Source organism: Anas platyrhynchos, chromosome 1 (genome assembly GCF_047663525.1).
Source record: "Anas platyrhynchos isolate ZD024472 breed Pekin duck chromosome 1, IASCAAS_PekinDuck_T2T, whole genome shotgun sequence".
Lineage (NCBI taxonomy): Eukaryota > Metazoa > Chordata > Aves > Anseriformes > Anatidae > Anas > Anas platyrhynchos.
In genome coordinates this window covers 193151158-193169820 of record NC_092587.1, presented here as the reverse complement: position 1 = coordinate 193169820, position 18663 = coordinate 193151158, and the positions used below count along the sequence as shown (strand labels likewise).

The following is an 18663-nucleotide window of genomic DNA, read 5'->3' as shown; positions in this document are numbered from 1 at the left end:
AGGAATTGCCTGGGTGGAAGACTCTGGCACTGTCCTACTACTACAGGTGTAACCTATAAAGTGCCGTGAAGGCTTGGAGGAAACTTAATGATGTTGTGGAGCTTTCATAGGGGGAAAAAGTGGATTGCAATGCCTGGTTCTGCTGCCCTCCAGCTGCCTGCTTTTATAGGCAGCTGGTTATATTGTATACATCCCAAGCTGTAATTACATGCAAATATTTGTTCATTTCCCATCCACTTGCACCACTTTCTGAAGGATATTAATACAGTCAATTTCATTTATGCCTATATAAATAACGCTCTGTAAATACAAATGGAAAAATTAAATTTTAGAACAGAAATGTTTCATATTAGCACTTATTTAGAAGGCTAAAAAATGTTGACATCACACCAGCTTCAGTGCTCGCACCGGAGGTGTGCTGTAATTATGTTCAAAAGCCACATTCGGAGTTTCTGGTTCCTCACATCTCTGCCAAGGGGCACTGTCATGGCAGCTGCGGCTTGGCCTCCCAAGGAGAGCCCCAGGTGAGCCTCCTGGAGGCCAGGCAGCCTGGCCAAAGCCTGGAAGCAGCACCCCAGCTCAGCAGTGCCCAGCTGAGCCTTTTGGGTTGCCATGGTGACAACCCCAGTGCAAGTGTCACCAGGAAGGGGATCTGAAACAATTTTTGCTCCAGAAATGAAGATCTGGTGATGCCAACAACAAGGACGGGATAATTTTGTTGTTGTCATCAAGGAACTGCTGACTGAATTTTCTCATTAGCCAGCTGTACATTTTAAAATAAATTCAGGTTCAAGGGGATCACTGCTCTGCCAAGGGAAGTGAAGGGCCCCAGTCCCTCAGGGGTCCTCCATCTTCCCTCAGCTTGGAGTGTCCTCAGATGTGTGCCTCCAGCTCTTCCTGGCTGCGGATCAACTCCAGCTGGAGCCCTAGGCTTTGTCTTTTTTCCTGATTCTAACCTTAACACTGGCCCATATTCACTTCTAACCCTGACATAAATGCACAGATGTTGCCCAAGAAAAGGGTGGAATGCAAAAGTATTCTCACTTGAGTACTTGTTTACAAGAGCTGTGGCTGAAGGACTGGTGCTAACACTCAGGTTTTGCCAAGTTATGTTATACATGTGAGGTTACTGTGACAGGTAGAAGCAGCGAATGGGGCTGAAAAGGAAGGAGTGATCTACACCGAAGTCTCAGGAGAAATGTCTTCTGATACCTTGGTCAAAAGGGACATAGGTAAGGCTTGGCCAAGGGCTAGGGCTCCAGTTGGAGTGTCAGTGCAAAGGGGATGCTGAAGAAAGGAGTAGGGTTCAAAAACAAGCTCCTGAAATACAGTGAACCTGTACAATAGGGCAGTGGTTTGTGGTGCTGGGACAGGGTTCAGGCCAGGCCAAGAGCTACTGTTGGGATAAGGGCTAGGGTTAGGAGAGAGGCAAAGCCTGGGTCTCCAGATGGACTGAAGCTGCAAAGGATCTGCTCAGGAAAGAGGTGGGTGGTGAAAAGAAAAAGGGTCCTCTTGGAATTTCGTTAATGCAAGTCTGTGGGTCTGGAGCTAAAGCTCAGTCCCCTTGAAGAGACTTATGGTTACCTTCAGGGTTGGAGTTAGGAGAAAGCCAAAGCCCAGAGCTCCAGTGTGGGAGGTGTCTAGGGCTAGCTAGACATCATCTAGATGGAGAGGAGCTGCAAGGGGGCTGCCAAAATTGGGGACAGGCTACAGAAAGAAGTAATTCTTAGGGGCTTGTTCTGGAGGACCATGACCAAGGATCTTAGGATAATGCTTAGTCATTGATGTATCATAGGGTTATGGTTAGCACAGAGGAAAAGCTCAGAGCTCCAGTGAGTGTGGAGCTGCCTGCAAAAGAGATTGGCTAAAGACAGAACTCACCACTGAAACTTTGTTCAACAGTACAGTGTTGGGGGGTCTTGTGCTAAAGGTGCAGCTGACACCAAGAGGCCTTTGGTTTTATCTGTGCCTTACCACACCATATCACTCCTGAGAAGTTCTTAGAAATGATATATTTTTGGAGCCCTTTCCTCCCTTTGGTAGCGTCTCCCTCACTGGAACCTTAAGAATTTTTTCTCACCTAACCGTAACCCTTACTATCGGTCTTCTCCTTGGGTAAGCCTTAGCAGAATTTCCCTGACCATGAAGCTGTTTAACAAAGTTTCAGAGGACTTCTGCAGAATCACAGAATCACAGAATTTCTAGGTTGGAAGAGACCTCAAGATCATCGAGTCCAACCTCTGACCTAACCTTAACAGTCCTCCACTAAACCATATCCCTAAATTCAACATCTAAACGTCTTTTAAAGCCTCCTTTAAGGTACCTGTAGCAATAAGGTCGCCCCTGAGCCTCCTTTTCTCCAGGCTGAACAAGCCCAGCTCCCTCAGCTGCTCCTCGTAGGACTTGTTCTCCAGGACTTGTTCTGCAATGCCATGCAGCACTATTTCTGTTTTCTGATGACTGTATTCAGGGTATTCATGGTATTTTCTAATGGTGTCTATTTCACCATACTAATTTATTTTGATGATCATAAATGATGAATTATCTCTGAACATGTCTATGACCTCTGCATTCCAGTGGTGTTAGGATGCAACTTTGTTGAATTTTTGCCTAGTGCAAAAATAATAAAATACAGAGCATTTCTATTGCAGTTGGCAACTTCAGAGAGCTTCATAAAGATAAATCAACTTATGTCTGTTGTATAAATTTTCCTGTAGTGAGCTATGTTTTAATGATTAATCTGACAAGCACTTTTGTAATTTGTACACACACTTTGAAGACAATGAACATAGCAAGAGCCTGAACTAGATCAGAATGTGAGAGTAACACAGACACCCCTCCAGCAGGGGCTCTTTTTTGCCAATATGTCTCTTCAAGTTACTGCTGCTGCTCTAAATGTTAAGTTTGCAAAGGGGCCATAGGTTTGTGGTGGCAGATCAAGCAAACAGTGGTTGCAGCAGTTGGACCAAGTCCAGGAAGATAGGAAGCAACTGGAAAGGAAAGGAGAAGAATTCCTGGATGAAAGGAGCTTGAGTGTTTGCGGGGGAGAGAGGATCTGTGAGTGTCATGGACTCTAAACTACGTCACTGAGGTCCCGGGCAATTATAGTATCCTCTTGTTTCCTTTAACAGGAAAGTACTGAGTACAAATATAGTTGCTTCTCATCTAAATTTCTCCTTAATTAATTAAGAGAGAGCATTTCAGAATCATTCAGTTATATTGTTGTTATTGTTTTTGTTTGTTTGTTTGCTTGCTTGTTTTGTGATTGCTTCAAATGTACACTGAAATATTTCTGCATGCTTGCATGGCTTACATGGCAGTCATTTGGTTTGTCCTGAAGACAGGTGATTGGTTAGTGAAACAGTGTGCTTCTACTTACACTTCAGGGGGAAATGCCTTGATTCCACAATATATTTCTGTAAAAATGCCAGTGAAATATCTTGAAGAATCACAGCCAATGTGTAAATGTGCTGAGTTTAAATAATAATAATAAAAAAAAGTTCATTCTGTGGAAAAGAAAAAAAAAAAGAGAGAGAGAGAGAGAGAGTGAGAATGAACAGCAGAAAGGAACAGTGTGAGAATACAAAGAAGTGGAATAAAATGGACAGTAACCAGGTAGGAGTAGGAAGTGAAGGAAGTAGGAAGTTGGCAGAACAATCTAAATACAGAAGACCAAGTCAAGATTAAAAAGTAAGAGAGACAGCCATAGGAATGGTGAAGACATTGTCAGGAGAACATTATTTAAGTAAAAAAATGCAATCACAGAGAAAAGATAAATTGATCATTATACTGTCAAACACAACCTTCCCTTCACCTGGACATCAGCATCACTGTATTTTGATGTATTTGCTTAAGAACTGGCCTTAGTTTTACTTTTATGCATATCACAAAAATACAGTTCTTATCTGGAAGCTCTTGTCTTAGATTTGTTATATCTGTAGCAGTGTTATAAGAGATATCGTGCCTTGAAGTTCTTCAGAACTAATGTTTCAACAATCTATTGTTTGTGCTTGCTGTGTAAGGGATTTTAATGCCCAATATTACCTCCAGGATGAAGCTATGATTTATCTCTTGAAAATTATGATGAGACGTACCCACAGCTCTCACTCTGATGATCAAAGTCTGCAAACCTTATTATACAAACTGGAGAACAACTTTTTACATGGGCAAATAGTGATAGAACGAGAGGAACGGGTTTAAACTAAAAGAGGGGAGATTTAGATTAGACATAAGGAAGAAATTCTTTACTGTGAGGGTGGTGAGGCCGTGGAACAGGTTGCCCAGAGAAGCTGTGGGTGCCCCATCACTGGAAGTGTTTGAGACCAGGCTGGATGGGGCTTTGAGCAGCCTGGTCCGGTGGGGGGTGTCCCTGCCCATGGCAGAGGGTTGCAACTGGGTGGGCTTTAAGGTCCCTTCCAACCCAAACCAATCTATAAAACTGTGTGTAAGGTTTGACTAAAATACTTGTGTGTGGTTTGATAGCTTGAGGAAGTAGTTAAGTGTTTTATATTGGTTGATGAGGGCTATTCTGGCATGTTTTGCACTGAAACCTTGAAAGTTAAACCATGTGCAGCACAGTGCTGCCATTGCAAGTATATTCCCAGTGTATGAGTTTGTCTAAAGCTGTCTCACACATCTCTGCTCTACCATGCAGCTTGCAGGATTAGCACATGCATAACTTCACACCATAGAGAAAAAAGGACAGGAAAGAGGGAATATGTGTGACTTCCTGGGAATGTCATACTGTGGGCAGTGAAAGCCTGGGAACAGTTGTAGCACAGAGAAGGTTCAAATTAATCTCTGTTATGTTTTATTAACTATCAATAAAAGTTAAAAAAACAAATGTCAGTAAGTGAATGAGTTGAATTTTAACTTAGCGTGTGGTCTGTGCTCAGGGGTTGGGAGAAGCACTTGGATTATTGCTTCTGGACTTTGCCAAACTCAGATTTTAAGATGTGAAACTGAAGAGAACCTGACATGGGCGATGGAAGAGCACAATCAAGTTTATTGAAAGTTATAAAGCAGCTGCAAAGCTTGGCTTCAGTCCTGTAGAAACAGCAGAAACAGTTCCAGCAACAGATGGTCTCAGGCTTTTCATTTATTCAGAGACTTCTTATGTACCTGTCTGTTTCTGTCTGCAGTGGAAGGATGTCACGAGGACACAAGAACAATTGTACTGGGTCAAAGATACACCCAGTCCTGTATCCTGTCTCTGACAGTGGCCAACACTATCTCAGAAGAAAAGCAGCAAGAGCAGTTCCAGGGTAAGAGCCTTTCTCAGTAACCTAGGTTTTGGCTGTGCCTGCAGCAGCAATTTGGCTTGATGGCTTGAATGTTTACTTTCAGTACAGTCTACCATCTACATTGCTCCAACTCTTTAAGTAGCTTTTGTGGGGAAAAAGCGTGTTAGGTTCCAGTGAAAAGCAAAATGAAAGTTTTTATACTAACTGCCTTTCCTCACCGGTGGAGGAGATGCATAGGGCTGAACTTACTTGTGACCCTTGGGCTGTGTAAATGACCACCTGGGAAAAGCCTGTGAGGCTGCAGCCATTGTGAAATTCTGTGAGTGCTCTGAGAAGCTGAAGACTTCCCGTTGGCCAGCTTCCCAGGAGCTGTGCAGGTGACAAGCAACAATGCAGTTCTCACCAGGCCCATCCATCCGTACTTGAATACTCAGCTAAGGATGAGCTGACATAACTTCAGTTGGGCTGACCCTCTGAGTATTACTCTGCAAGAGCGAGAATTGTAGAATCAGTGGTGTAAGCTCCCACTCAGCCAACCTTTCAGGCGTAAACTTAAGTCCTGTTGACTTACACGAGAAACAAGTGTGTCTAAGAGCATTGCTGAACAAGAGATGTTATCAGGAAGTCATATTCTACTTTCAGAATTTTTAGAGAGGACATCCATTGACATTAATTGACATATAAAGGTGGGCTGAGCCTTTGTTGAATAATTTTTTCTCACCAGTCTGAAAAATATGAAACAATCTTTGCTCTTGAAAGAGACTTGTATACCTCCATCATAAGTAATACATCTCTACAGCAACCTACTTCATAATCACAGAATTGGAAGACTTTCAGCATCTTTTGTTAACTTTTTTCTTTTAAATCACAAAAATACTTTATGTAACATTATGTTGGTTTAGCTTGAAGGCCTTTCTTTTAATAATAGTTATAAGTTGTCTTGCTAAACTGTAACTTAAAAGGGTACTTGAGCAACAGAAACACCCGAACACATACTTTTTCATAAGTTCAATGCCAATGACTAAACACAGTTGTATTACCAAAAGAGTAGTTATGAGTAAATGGTAGCATGTGTTCAGAATAAGATATATAAGTGGTTTTAAAATCCATTAACTTAGACACTAAGTAAGGTGAGGAAAAAATGTATAGCATAATATAGCTATATAGCATTCCAAATGCAGGAAATAAGTGAGTTATAAGTATGGCCATAGCAAAGTAACCCCTTCATTTGAATGAGAAATATATGTTTGTATGGATGATTATAGACTTGATAAAACTATACTTATTAATCACATCTTTTATGTAAGAGAGGACTAGACTGCTCTTGGCTCAGAGCACTGTGCTCCTCATGCAGGACAAGCAAGCAGCAAACTACCATCAGGGACTAATCTGTGGCCTGGCAAGCAACAGTATGGAGAGATCAGCTGGCCCCTGGGCTGCAAAACTGATGTAGGTAGGATGGAGATCAGCTGGCCCCAGGGGTGTGAAATTAATGGAGGTAGGCAGCCAGGCGGTGTGCAGAACCTCTGGCAGTGAGGGTCACCTCGGTGACAGGTGAGATGGCTGCCTGATGTGCAGGGCCATCCCACTGTGTTCTGCCTTTCTGCTACTCACAAGCCAAAGAAGTTGTCTTGCTGGTCCAAGTTACCCATCCTTCTATCTGATATGCCTACAAAGCAGGGCAAAGAACCCATGATGGACCATAGCTCAGAGGCAAAATATTTTAAATGCTTCACAGAGGGCCAAGTGTTTGTAGTGAATGCTGAACAATCACCAGGAAAACATACCATGAATTATCACCAACAGCTTTTCTCAGCATGGGAGCTAAATGACAGAGGTGGAGATTGGCAAGCCACCACATATCTATGTAAAGCTGATAATTTATGATTTTATATCAGGAATCAAACACAGGGTGGGACCAATCATCAGTGGGTGAATTCCTTTAAATGTAGGGCTACATCTGGCTGGATGTACCTGAGAATCCAGGCTAGCATAGCACAGGGAGAAAAATTAAAGGGAACAGCTGTTGTCCCTGTGCTATTGAGATAACTTATAAATTACCTTAATCAGGATAACATACATGGTGGTGTAATGTTCGCTCTGGAGTCAAGGTGGTGAAAGTCGGAAATTACAGAAAGAAATAAAAATTAGGGACTTGTCAAACACTAAGACTGTGGAAGGCCAAGTGGTTCGTTAATTCAAATGTCCCCACGCTATTGCTGATACAATATTGGAATAGGCAAGAGGCTATTTATATGACTCTTAGAGCTGAGCAGCTCACAACCAGTCTGATACTATCAGCTCTACATACAGCCCAGACCAAACATCTGTTTTACAATAGAGTACAGGTTCTCTTCCTCACGATTACTAGTCATATTCCAGGTTGGCTCCATACCAAACAGCTGCTGGATACTTGTAACTGCTTTTTTACTTTCAGTTTGAGGAGGCTGCCAGCTTAATATGTGTATCAGCTTCTAATTCTTCCCTGTCCTGCCTGACCCACGTCTTGTGAAGTCTCTTCTCCCCTTGGGAAATCAAACAGCTGAGGAAAACTTTGCCAATATTCTGTACCACCCAATTAATTCAAACTTCCTTTGATGCCTTTCAGAGACTATAATATCTCATTGCATTTAGCTCTGAGGATCCACAGTACATGAAAGACATGGACCTGTTAGAATGGGACCTGTGGAGGGCCACAAAGAGAGATCTTGAGAACCACTGCTATGAAGACAGGCAGAGAGGGTTGGGGTTGTTCTGCCTAGAGAAAAGAAGGCTCCAGGGAAACCATACTGTAGCATTCCAATATATAAAAGGGAGCTAAAAAGAAAGCTGGAGAAAGACTTTTTACTGGGGCCTGTAGTGACAAGACAAGAGACAACAGTTTTACAGTGGAAGAAAGTAAATTTGGATTGGATGTAGTAAAGAAACTTTTTTATGATAAGGGTGGTGCGGCCCTGGAACAAGTTGCCCAGAGAAGCTGTGGATGCTCCATCTTTGGAGGTGTTTGAGGCCAGGCTGGATGGAGCTTTGAGCAACCTGGTCTAGTGGGAGGTGTCCCAGCCCATGGCAGGGAGCTTGGAACGCTGTGATATGTAATCTCTTCCAATCCAAACTGTTTTATAATTCTATAAAATGGGTCTGGTTCTGCTGTAACTGAACTGCTTGGGTTGGGTTCATTTTGATGTTTTAAAATATCATATGTGGGTGTATGCAGGTAGATAACTACATAGAAATTAAGCAGTTACACTCCCACAACAGGTGATGCAGATCAAGCCAAACAGTCTGTGTAACTCAGAGGTGATTCAATCCACCCCAAAATTTTGCCCACTAGATGTTCATTATGGCTCATCAGATGAATGGTTCAATCAATAGAAAAGAATTAATAGATATTGAATCCATTTGTCTAGTGCTTTCCACGGGTTTTGCTGTATCTGAATACGATCATGGCAGAGGTGTAAATTTTCCTGTTACAAACATGGGTGTTGTGTTTTTTTGTTTGTTTGTTTGTTTTTGAATAAGGATTCTGTCAAACACAGACTGATCCTCAGGAGTTTTTTTTCAACTTCAGTGCTAATGGTGGATTCAGTCACAACACCATTCCCTGTTCATGCCAATGCTATGCTGTTGTGATGGCTTCACCCTGATGGCTAGCTAAGCTCCATCATGGCATTTTCTCATTCTCCCTCCTCAAAAGAACAGGTGGAGCAAATATGATGAAAAAGCTCTCACAGACGGAGATATGGACAGGGAGGTCACTCAACACTGATCATAATGGGTAAAACAGACTCAGCATAAGAACGTTACTGTAATTTATTGCCAACTGCTACCAGACTAGAGCAGTGAGAACTAAAAGCAACCAAAAAACATCTTGTCCACATCCACACTCTTCTGTATTGTCCCCCATAAGAAGCACAGGGGAACGGGAAATGGGGGCTGTGGTCAGTCCTTGATGCTTCGTCTCCGCCGCTCCCTCACGGTCCCTCTCTGCCCCTGCTCCCCGTGGGGTCCCTCCCACGGGATGCCGTCCTTCCCAAACTGAGCCTGCGGGGGCTGCCCACAGGCTGCAGCTCTTAAGGAACTGCTCCCACATGGCTCCGTACCACAGGGTGCACCCATCAGGAGCAAACTGCTCCAGCACAGGTCCTCCACGGGTGGCAGCTCCCCCCAGACCCCCTGCTCCTGCGTGGGCTCCTCTTCATGGGCTGCAGCTCCGGCCCGGGGCCTGCTCCTGTGGGGGCTCTCCATGGGCCGCAGCCTCCTCCAGGCCACATCCACCTGCTCCACCGGGGGCTCCTCCACCCATGGGGGGGCTGCAGCGTGGAGATCTGCTCCATGTGGGACCCATGAGCTGCAGGAGGACAGCCTGCTCCACCAGGTGCCTCTCCATGGGCTGCAGGGGAACTTGTGCTGCCTTGTGCCTGGAGCACCTCCTGCCCTCCTGCTGCACTCCCCTTGGGGGCTGCAGGGCTGCTTCTCTCTCAGCTCTCACCCCTCTCTCCCAGCTGCTGTAGCACAGCAGATTTCCCCTTCCTTCAATCTGTTCTCAGAGGCCCAAACAGCATCACTCATGACTCGGCTCTGGCCAGGAGCAGATTCCTTTTGAAGCAGGTTAGAGCTGGCTCTGATCTGACATGGGGCAGCTGCTGGGTTTTGCCCACAGAGGCCACCCCTGCAGCCTCCTGCTACCAAAATCTTACCATCAGTGTTTGCTGCATTATATAATTCTCTAATGGCTATTCCTGTCAGGAGGACTCAGCTGATTCAATGTTTAGACAGAATCACAGAATTTCACAGAATTTCTAGGTTGGAAGAGACCTCAAGATCATCGAGTCCAACCTCTAACCTAACACTAACAGTCCCCACTAAACCATATCCCTAAGCTCTACATCTAAACGTCTTTTGAAGACTTCCAGGGATGGTGACTCCACCACCTCCCTGGGCAGCCCGTTCCAGTGCCTCACAACCCTTTCAGTAAAGAAATTCTTCCTAACATCTAACCTAAAACTCCCCTGGCGTAACTTTAGCCCATTCCCCCTTGTCCTGTCACCAGGCACATGGGAGAACAGGCCAACCCCCACCTCTCTACAGCCTCCTTTAATGTACTTATACAGAGCAATAAGGTCACCCCTGAGCCTCCTCTTCTCTAGGCTGAACAAGCCCAGCTCCTTCAGCCGCTCCTCATAGGACTTGCTCTCCAGGCCCCTCACCAGCTTCGTCGCCCTTCTTTGGACCCGCTCAAGCACCTCGATGTCCTTCTTGTAGCGAGGGGCCCAAAACTGAACACAGTACTCGAGGTGCGGCCTCACCAGAGCCGAGTACAGGGGGACGATCACCTCCCTAGCCCTGCTGGTCACACTGTTTCTGATACAAGCCAGGATGCCGTTGGCCTTCTTGGCCACCTGAGCACACTGCTGGCTCATATTCAGCCGACTGTCCACCATCACTCCCAGGTCCTTCTCTGCCTGGCAGCTCTCCAACCATTCCTCTCCCAGCCTGTAGTTCTGCTTGGGGTTATTGCGCCCCAGGTGCAGGACCCGGCACTTGGCCTTGTTGAACTTCATACAGTTGACCTCAGCCCATCGGTGCAGCCTATCCAGATCCTCCTGCAGAGCCTTCCTACCCTCGAGCAGATCGACACACGCACCTAGCTTGGTGTCATCTGCAAACTTACTGAGGGTGCACTCAATGCCATCATCCAGATCATTGATGAAGATGTTAAAGAGGACCGGCCCCAGCACTGAGCCCTGGGGGACGCCACTAGTGACTGGCCTCCAACTGGACTTGGCTCCATTCACCACAACTCTTTGGGCCCGGCTATCCAGCCAGTTTCTAACCCAACGAAGCGTGCGCCAGTCCAAGCCAAGAGCAGCCAGTTTCTTGAGGAGAATGCTGTGGGAGACGGTGTCAAAAGCCTTGCTGAAGTCAAGGTAGACCACATCCACAGCCTTTCCCTCATCCACCCAGCGCGTCACTTTGTCGTAGAAGGAGATCAGGTTCGTCAAGCAGGACCTGCCTTCCATAAACCCATGCTGGCTGGGCCTGATCGCCTGCTTGCCCTTCAAGTGCCGCATGATGACTCCCAAGAGGATCTGCTCCATGAGCTTCCCTGGTACTGAGGTCAAACTGACCGGCCTGTAGTTCCCCGGGTCTGCCCTCCGGCCCTTCTTGTAGATGGGCGTCACATTTGCTAGCCGCCAGTCAGCTGGGACCTCCCCCGATAGCCAGGACTGCTGATAAATGATGGATAGGGGCTTGGCCAGCTCCTCTGCCAGTTCTCTCAGTACCCTTGGGTGGATCCCATCCGGCCCCATCGATTTGTGCACATCCAAGTGCCGTAGCAGGTCACCAACCAGTTCTTCGTGGATGGTGAGGGCCACATCCTGCTCCCCGTCCCCTTCCACCAGTTCTGGGTACTGGGTATCCAGAGAACAACCGGTTTTGCCACTAAAGACTGAGGCAAAGAAGGCATTAAGCACCTCCGCCTTTTCCTCATCTCTTGTAAATAAGTTTCCCCCCGCATCCAGTAAAGGATGGAGATTCTCCCTAGTCCTCCTTTTTGTGTTGATGTATTTATAAAAGCGTTTTTTGTTATCTTTAACAGCAGTAGCCAGATTGAGCTCCAGATGAGCTTTGGCCTTCCTAATCTTGTCCCTGCACAGCCTCGCTACATCCTTATAGTCCTCCTTAGTGGCCTGCCCAATTTTCCAAAGATTATAAACCCTTTTTTTCCTCCTAAGCTCAAGCCACAATTCTCTGTTGAGCCAGGCTGGTCTTCTTCCCCGCTGGCTCATCTTTGGGCACATGGGGACAGACCGCTCCTGCGCCATTAGGATTTGCCTCTTAAAGAGTGCCCAGCCTTTCTGGACCCCTCTGCCCTTCAGAACCGCCTCCCATGGGACTCCACCAACTAGTGTCCTGAGCAGCCCAAAGTCAGCGCTCCGAAAGTCCAATACAGTGGTTTTACTGGTTCCCTTCCTGGCCCCGCCAAGAATAGTGAACTCCACCATTTCGTGGTCACTCTGCCCAAGACAGCTCCCAACAATCACATCCTCCACCAGTCCTTCTCTGTTTGTGAAGAGAAGGTCTAGCAGGGCACCACCCCTGGTAGGTTCACTAATCAGCTGCGTCAGGAAGCTATCTTCCACTTTCTCCAGAAACCTCCTAGACTGCTTCCTCTGGGCTGTGTTGTGCTTCCAGGCTATGTCAGGGAAGTTGAAGTCCCCCACGAGTACAAGCGCCGACGAATTCGCAACTTCTGTCAGCTGCCTGTAGAACTCCTCATCCGTCTCCTCATCCTGGTTCGGCGGTCTATAGCAGACCCCGACCAGGACACTAGCCTTGTTGTCCCTGCCGATCCTAACCCAAAGGGACTCGATCTTGTCATTCCTAGCCTCGAGTTCTACAACATCGAAAGACTCTCTAATATAGAGAGCCACACCGCCACCCCTTCTGTGCTGCCTGTCCCTTCTGAAGAGCCTATAGCCAGGCATCGCAGCACTCCAGTCATGAGACTGGTCCCACCACGTTTCCGTGATGGCAACCAAGTCGTAGCCTGCCCGCTGCACGATGGCTTCCAGCTCCTCCTGTTTGTTACCCATGCTGCGTGCATTGGTGTAGATGCACTTCAGCTGGGCCTTTACCTTATCCTCCGGCCTTGCCATTGCTCCCCCTGGCACAGCCCCAACAATCCTTGCTTCAGCAAGGATTCGACTCTAGATAAAGTGTTTTTTGTTTGTTTGTTTGTTTTTGGTTTTTGTTTTGTTTTGTTTTGTTTTGTTTTTCTATGTTGATACAGATCTTTACAAGTGCAACATTTTGTCTGGCCATACATAAATACTTTACTTATTTTATGTGTTTTAAATGAATGACATGCTTCTGAACAATTAAAGATTTTTAAAATTTTCTTAGCTACCCTATTATTTCTATCTCATTCTATTCTAACGTATGAAATATTTAATTGGAAAGCAATTACTCTTGGCTAATGATTGTACAGGCCAGCAAAGGAGTTTGAGGGAATAATAGTATGTCTGGAGCAGGTGATGCCTAAACTTGGTTTGCTGGAACAAGGGCACAGTGACCAATTCTGTACTTTAAGACTGAGTAGTGGTTATCAATTAGCTATATCTACTTATTTTAAGGTAGCATGAGTAGTGCTGGTTTCCAGAGTCTTCCCATTCTTTTTTCAAAGTAATATGTTCAATGAAAATAGCAACTCATGGTGGGGTCAGTACATCCTCTTTTATTTTTATATTTTCTCTTAATATACATTCAATTTTAAAATATTTGCTCTGGCTTCCATTAACTACAAGAGTCACGCTGCCCCTTAAAGATATGACATAAGACATTTCTTAACCTTCTTACTCAAACCCACCTGATACTTTTTCAGTACAACCCATTACATAGCAATGTTTCACTACACATCATTTACATCCATAAGGCAGTACTTCATCTTCTATTCTGATCTATTGTAAATCAATATGTTTTGTACAAATATTCTTTTGTAAAGACTTAGAGAAAAAAATGCAGCCATTAGGATGCAGAATTGTGCTACTGGCTGACAGAAAGATGCTGCTAATCTGGGGCACTTGAATAACTGATAAAGTGTGTCTTGTGATAACAGATTAAGCACAGAGGAAAACGAAATTACCTCAAGATCTCAGATCTGAGGAAGAGATTTTCCCAACCACTGAACCTAACAGATGGTATAATACATATCACTGACCAAACATTAGAAATGAGGTTTTAACAGAGTTAAAAGTAAGTACACAGAGTTTAACAAACATTATTTAACTTCAGGTAACTGCACATGGACTTGCATGGATGCACATTGGATACAGAACTTCTTTCAGAAAAAAAGATCTTATAGAAAAAATTGACCTTACTTTAATGGCTTAGTGGTGACAAATTCACCATCTTGTTCTTCCTCTGTGTTTCTAGTCTAAATTTCTTACCTTTGACATCCAGAGACAGTATTTTGTCATGTATCTATTAACGACGTTGAAAAATTATACATGATCCTTGGGAAAAAGGAAAATACTTATGGAGTAGGATTAAAGGCATTTCTCAATCTTCTTTTCAAGAGTCAGACAGTATTATATGCCTTAATATTGCATCAGGTCATGGTCATCCTTTGAATCCATTCTAACATTGTCTATATGATCTTCAGTTTGAATAGCTGTTTTATACCAGGAGAGGAGAAAGGAGAGGAGAGGAGAGGAGAGGAGAAGTAGTAAATTTCAATTTTATTTTCCAAACCTAATTTACTGAAAACAAGTCATCTTATAGATAAGATATAGAGCTTATCTGTGCTGCAGCAGCAAAAGCCATTCCCCAAGACAATGGAAGTACTCCTGGAATTTCTACTTATCTTTTTTTTTTTTTTTTTTTTTTTTTTTTGACTGACATTTTAAGGAACATTTCCAAACATACATGTTTGTTATTGCTTGTGTTACTTATTACTCACCTTCTAAATTAAACAAATATTGGAAAATATGCTTACAATTTTAATTCACTTTGTTCTCTGAGCTTCTTCTGTGATAATTAGAAGGTTTTTTGTTTGGTTGGTTTTTATATGTTTTCCAATGTGAATATATTGGATTGATTATTGAGATTAGAATAAGGACATATATCTAATTTCTCTTGTTTGTTTAGCAAGTTTAAAATCTGAAAAGTGTATTTACAAAAGCTTCCCCTCTTTGGCTCTTGAAAAGACTCCTGAGTAAATCTGAAAATTGTAACAGCAATACATAACGTACATAAATTTATCTAATGCATAGCAAATATCAAAAGTGTGTTTTGAGATGAGTCAGACTTAAAAACAGTTGTGTGACCTTTCATTCTGATTGTATTCTCATCTAGTGACAGTTTCACTAACACTACATGCAACCTTTTCCCAATTTCTGCTTTTCAAAATCAAGCCTTTTAAAATTCGGAAGTGTAACCAGTGTACTTAGTCTTCAGACATCTCGTTGGACACCTTGCACTGAAATACACTTTTTTGAATTGTCACTATTTAGATGGTGGCATAACAGTGTTTTTGGCTCTGTAGTCTAGTTATTTCCAGCTAACCCCTCACAGTCTATCATGTTTTTCGTGGCTGCCAAGCAGATATTTCTAAGATGGTGATGTATTTCCACTGTGGTTTCTGCCTTCATCATTTGATTATATCAGTGTGTGCCATTGCTGTTTTCCTATTTGCATGGTTTGGTAAATTTCTTGACTGACTGCTCCTTTGTGTCAATTTTATCCTCTTGCATATAGAAAGCTGATCTCTCCTGAAGTGTACCAGAATTCCTGGATGTCGCTGAGTGCAGAAGCCAGCAGATGTCAAGAAGAAAGAATAGCTTCAAGCCTTTATGAAAAGGTCTGGACGCTAGCAGTGATGGGAGCCAGACAAAAAAAAAAAATAAAAAAAAAAGAGAGAGAGAGAGAGAACTTATTAAATTTCTAGATCCAGCAGTTTAAATCAGTTTAAATATCCAATTTATATTAAAGCACTAGAATCTTAAATTTTGTGTAGCTGTTATGTCACTCCTTTGCTTTGCTGTTTCCCCAGTCAGAGGTGATAGACCTGCGTTATCTCAGATTATCATGGCAATATCTGAAGTATTTTTTATCTGGGAAGTGACTCACTGTTTTGCAAATTTATGAGACATCAAAATGAATGCATGCATCAGCTAAGGACAAAGTGATTTCAAAGAGCTTTTCTGTGCAGAGTGAACAGAAACAGGATGACTGTTTTTTAACTCAGTGTTAGCTGATAAACTCAAATATTTTACAAGCATCTTTAAGAGATACTGAAAAATATAGCTATATTTTCTCCCTTGCTTTTTCTTTTCTGTTATGAAAACAGAATTATAGTACTTGTCTGCTCTAACTAAAGCTGATCTAAAAAGAGAAAAAAAAACCACTAAGTTTCTCCTTCCAAATCTTTATGACTTTATTTCAAATTTTAAAAATCTTCTAAAACATACGAACACTTTCAAAACCAAACATAAATTCCAGATGTTATGTAGGCCTCCCAGAACTGAATTATCTACTGACCGTGTTTTGTAGAGACAGATAACTACCTCTGCACTGGCATGCAATGAGCAGCCGTTCAGCAATCGTATTTAGGTCCCAAAAATGTCTGGCAAATCTTAGTAGCGACATGAAAAAAAAAAGGAGGAAGAAGGCAAAAGTACATGTCAATAGCCAGGAGATGATGGGTCGAGACAGACACTAAGGTTTTACTAAAAAGCAAAAGCAGCTATTTGTTCCATGTTCACTGCTACTTGCTGGTTCTGGCTCAGCTGGAGCTTTGTGGACGACTCTCTCAGGACTTTCCTTAGCACAGCTAAAGTAAGGCAGATGTCACCTGTTCATCCACTTTTGAGGTGAAAACCAGATACACAGTGAACTCTCTAGTCATATCTTGTGAGAGAGGTCAGGGTGCTGCATGCACCTCTGGAACCCCTGTTTTGCTGGAAGCACGAGGCTGGAAGCTGTGTGCCACTTCTCACATAGCAGGACCACTCTGGATACAGCTTGTGTAATGTCATCTTGAAAGTCAGGGCTTTCCTAGGCACAGCCATGGTGAGATAGGTGCAGGCTTAAAATGCTGTGGTGCTATTGGCATTATGGCAACAAACTGGTAAGTGAGGAGCAGGAAGTACAGCTTGAAAGGTCTTGCAGAAGGCCTATGTGCCAGTGCCATGCCTTGTGTATGGACAGAAACAAAACCCTGGAGTGCTATCACTCAGCCCTTGGCAGGGAATTTACAAGGAGGTGTAGATGAGCTTTACCCAGACATAATTCAAACATAATAGCAGTAAGTAATGCACATACAAAAGATATCAGGGCTCAAATTTAAAGACAGTTTTTCAGAAGTATGAAAAACTTTTTATAGATAATGTGGTAGAAAAGGCAATGGGAAAAGAGACCAGGAATGGGTCTTATCTCCCTGTGCACACAGATGGGCTTCTGTCAAAATGCAGGCATTGCACTCTGTGTGTAGTACATCAAGGTACTCAATTCCTTGGATGTCTTGACTTTGCATTTACAACCCTCTTTAATTTCATAGCATAGGTGTTTATAGGCATATAATTAAAAATAACACATTAGAACAATGAATTATAATGGCACCTCAGTTTTCCCAGACCATATAAATTAATCACTTCTCATCCTCCTCTGACCTTGTTTCAGTAAGTAGATAGGATAAATTCATTTGACATTTACTCTTTGCCAGTTTCACTTCCTGAACATCCTCTACAAAGCAGCAGATTAATTCTTCAGGGTTAAAGTGTGATGTAGACAACACAGCTGTACAAGAGACTGAGAGGATAAGAAACTCTCTTGCCACATGCTCCACCAACCACCAAAATATCAGTAGCAAGATCTAGCAAGCCGTCTTGCTGCCAGCCTGCAGCAGATGGGGAAGGAGATAACAGCTGATTTCAGTTCTTTCCTTGGAGCATCACATCTTCAACAGAAAATTGCTACTTTCCTCTCCGTGCCTTGTTTTGGGGTGGGGACAGGGTGGAAAAGGGGGCAGTGCCTTTGAAGGACTGCACAGATCATTGCTCAGAGCTTTCCCTAACCTCAGAACAAGCATTGCGCACTTGAGCATGACTTGAATACACCTTAAAAGTAAGGAGAAAAAAAAATATGACAGTAGAGGCCTAATAGAAACCATTCTAACAGAAATAATAATTGGATGCCACTTTAAAACTGATGAGACCCTAGTAATACTCTTCATTTTGTCTTTCTGATATTGCTTGGGAAAAGGACTGCAATATGTAATAAACTATTAACAATACAGAAGAGAGAAAAAAAAAAAAAAAAAAAGAAAGAAAAAACACCCACTCTGTCTGATGTTTTGCCATGAGGATCTACTGGCTACAAACACAAAGCTTTCCAGGTCACTGTGTTCCATATTTTCCTTGTGAAATGTACTGTGCACTTTGGTCACTTGAATAAATCTGTGTATGCCGTTTCCTAATAAATTTTTTATTTTATTGCCTAATAAAAGGGAATTCAAAGACCATGTGGATCTGTAATTGAAGATTCTATGCTTAAAGAGAGAACAATTTTATAGCAGCACAAGGGACACAGTATTTGTTATGAGAATGGAGCCTACCCACATCATAATTTTTGCATAGCAGATGTGAAGCAAAGCTGCTGAGAATTTTTTTGCAGACAGACCCCAGCCAGCCCTGGATCAGTGATAAAGGAATCACAAAAAAAAAAAAAAAAAACATGGACAGGGAGCATTTCCCAAGTTTTTCCATGTGCAGGGCTAGTTTCCCCCCCAGCCCCTGAGCACAGGGGTCACCTGGGCTTGCCCACCCATCTCCTGCAGCACCAGCTCTGCCAGGCTGGGGCTTGCTGCCCTGCAATTGGCACCCATGAGCAGCACAGCCACTTCCCTGCCCAGGCATCA

At 43.5% G+C, this 18663-nt stretch overlaps 1 long non-coding RNA gene across 2 annotated transcripts in view; it reads left to right on the top strand.

Annotated features, from left to right (window-relative positions):
- LOC106019258 (uncharacterized) overlaps positions 1 to 18335 on the top strand; it is a 55490-nt gene extending 37155 nt beyond the window's left edge. Inside the window, exons 1-3 of one of the 2 annotated variants that reach the window (XR_003500321.3) lie at positions 2844 to 3057; positions 5142 to 5264; positions 15504 to 18335. This is a non-coding gene — a long non-coding RNA (uncharacterized lncRNA). Of the gene's footprint in view, positions 1 to 2843; positions 3058 to 5141; positions 5265 to 15503 lie in introns of those variants that run through there. The other variant, XR_011806524.1, reaches the window with a different exon arrangement.
- The last annotated feature ends 328 nt before the right edge of the window (positions 18336 to 18663 follow it).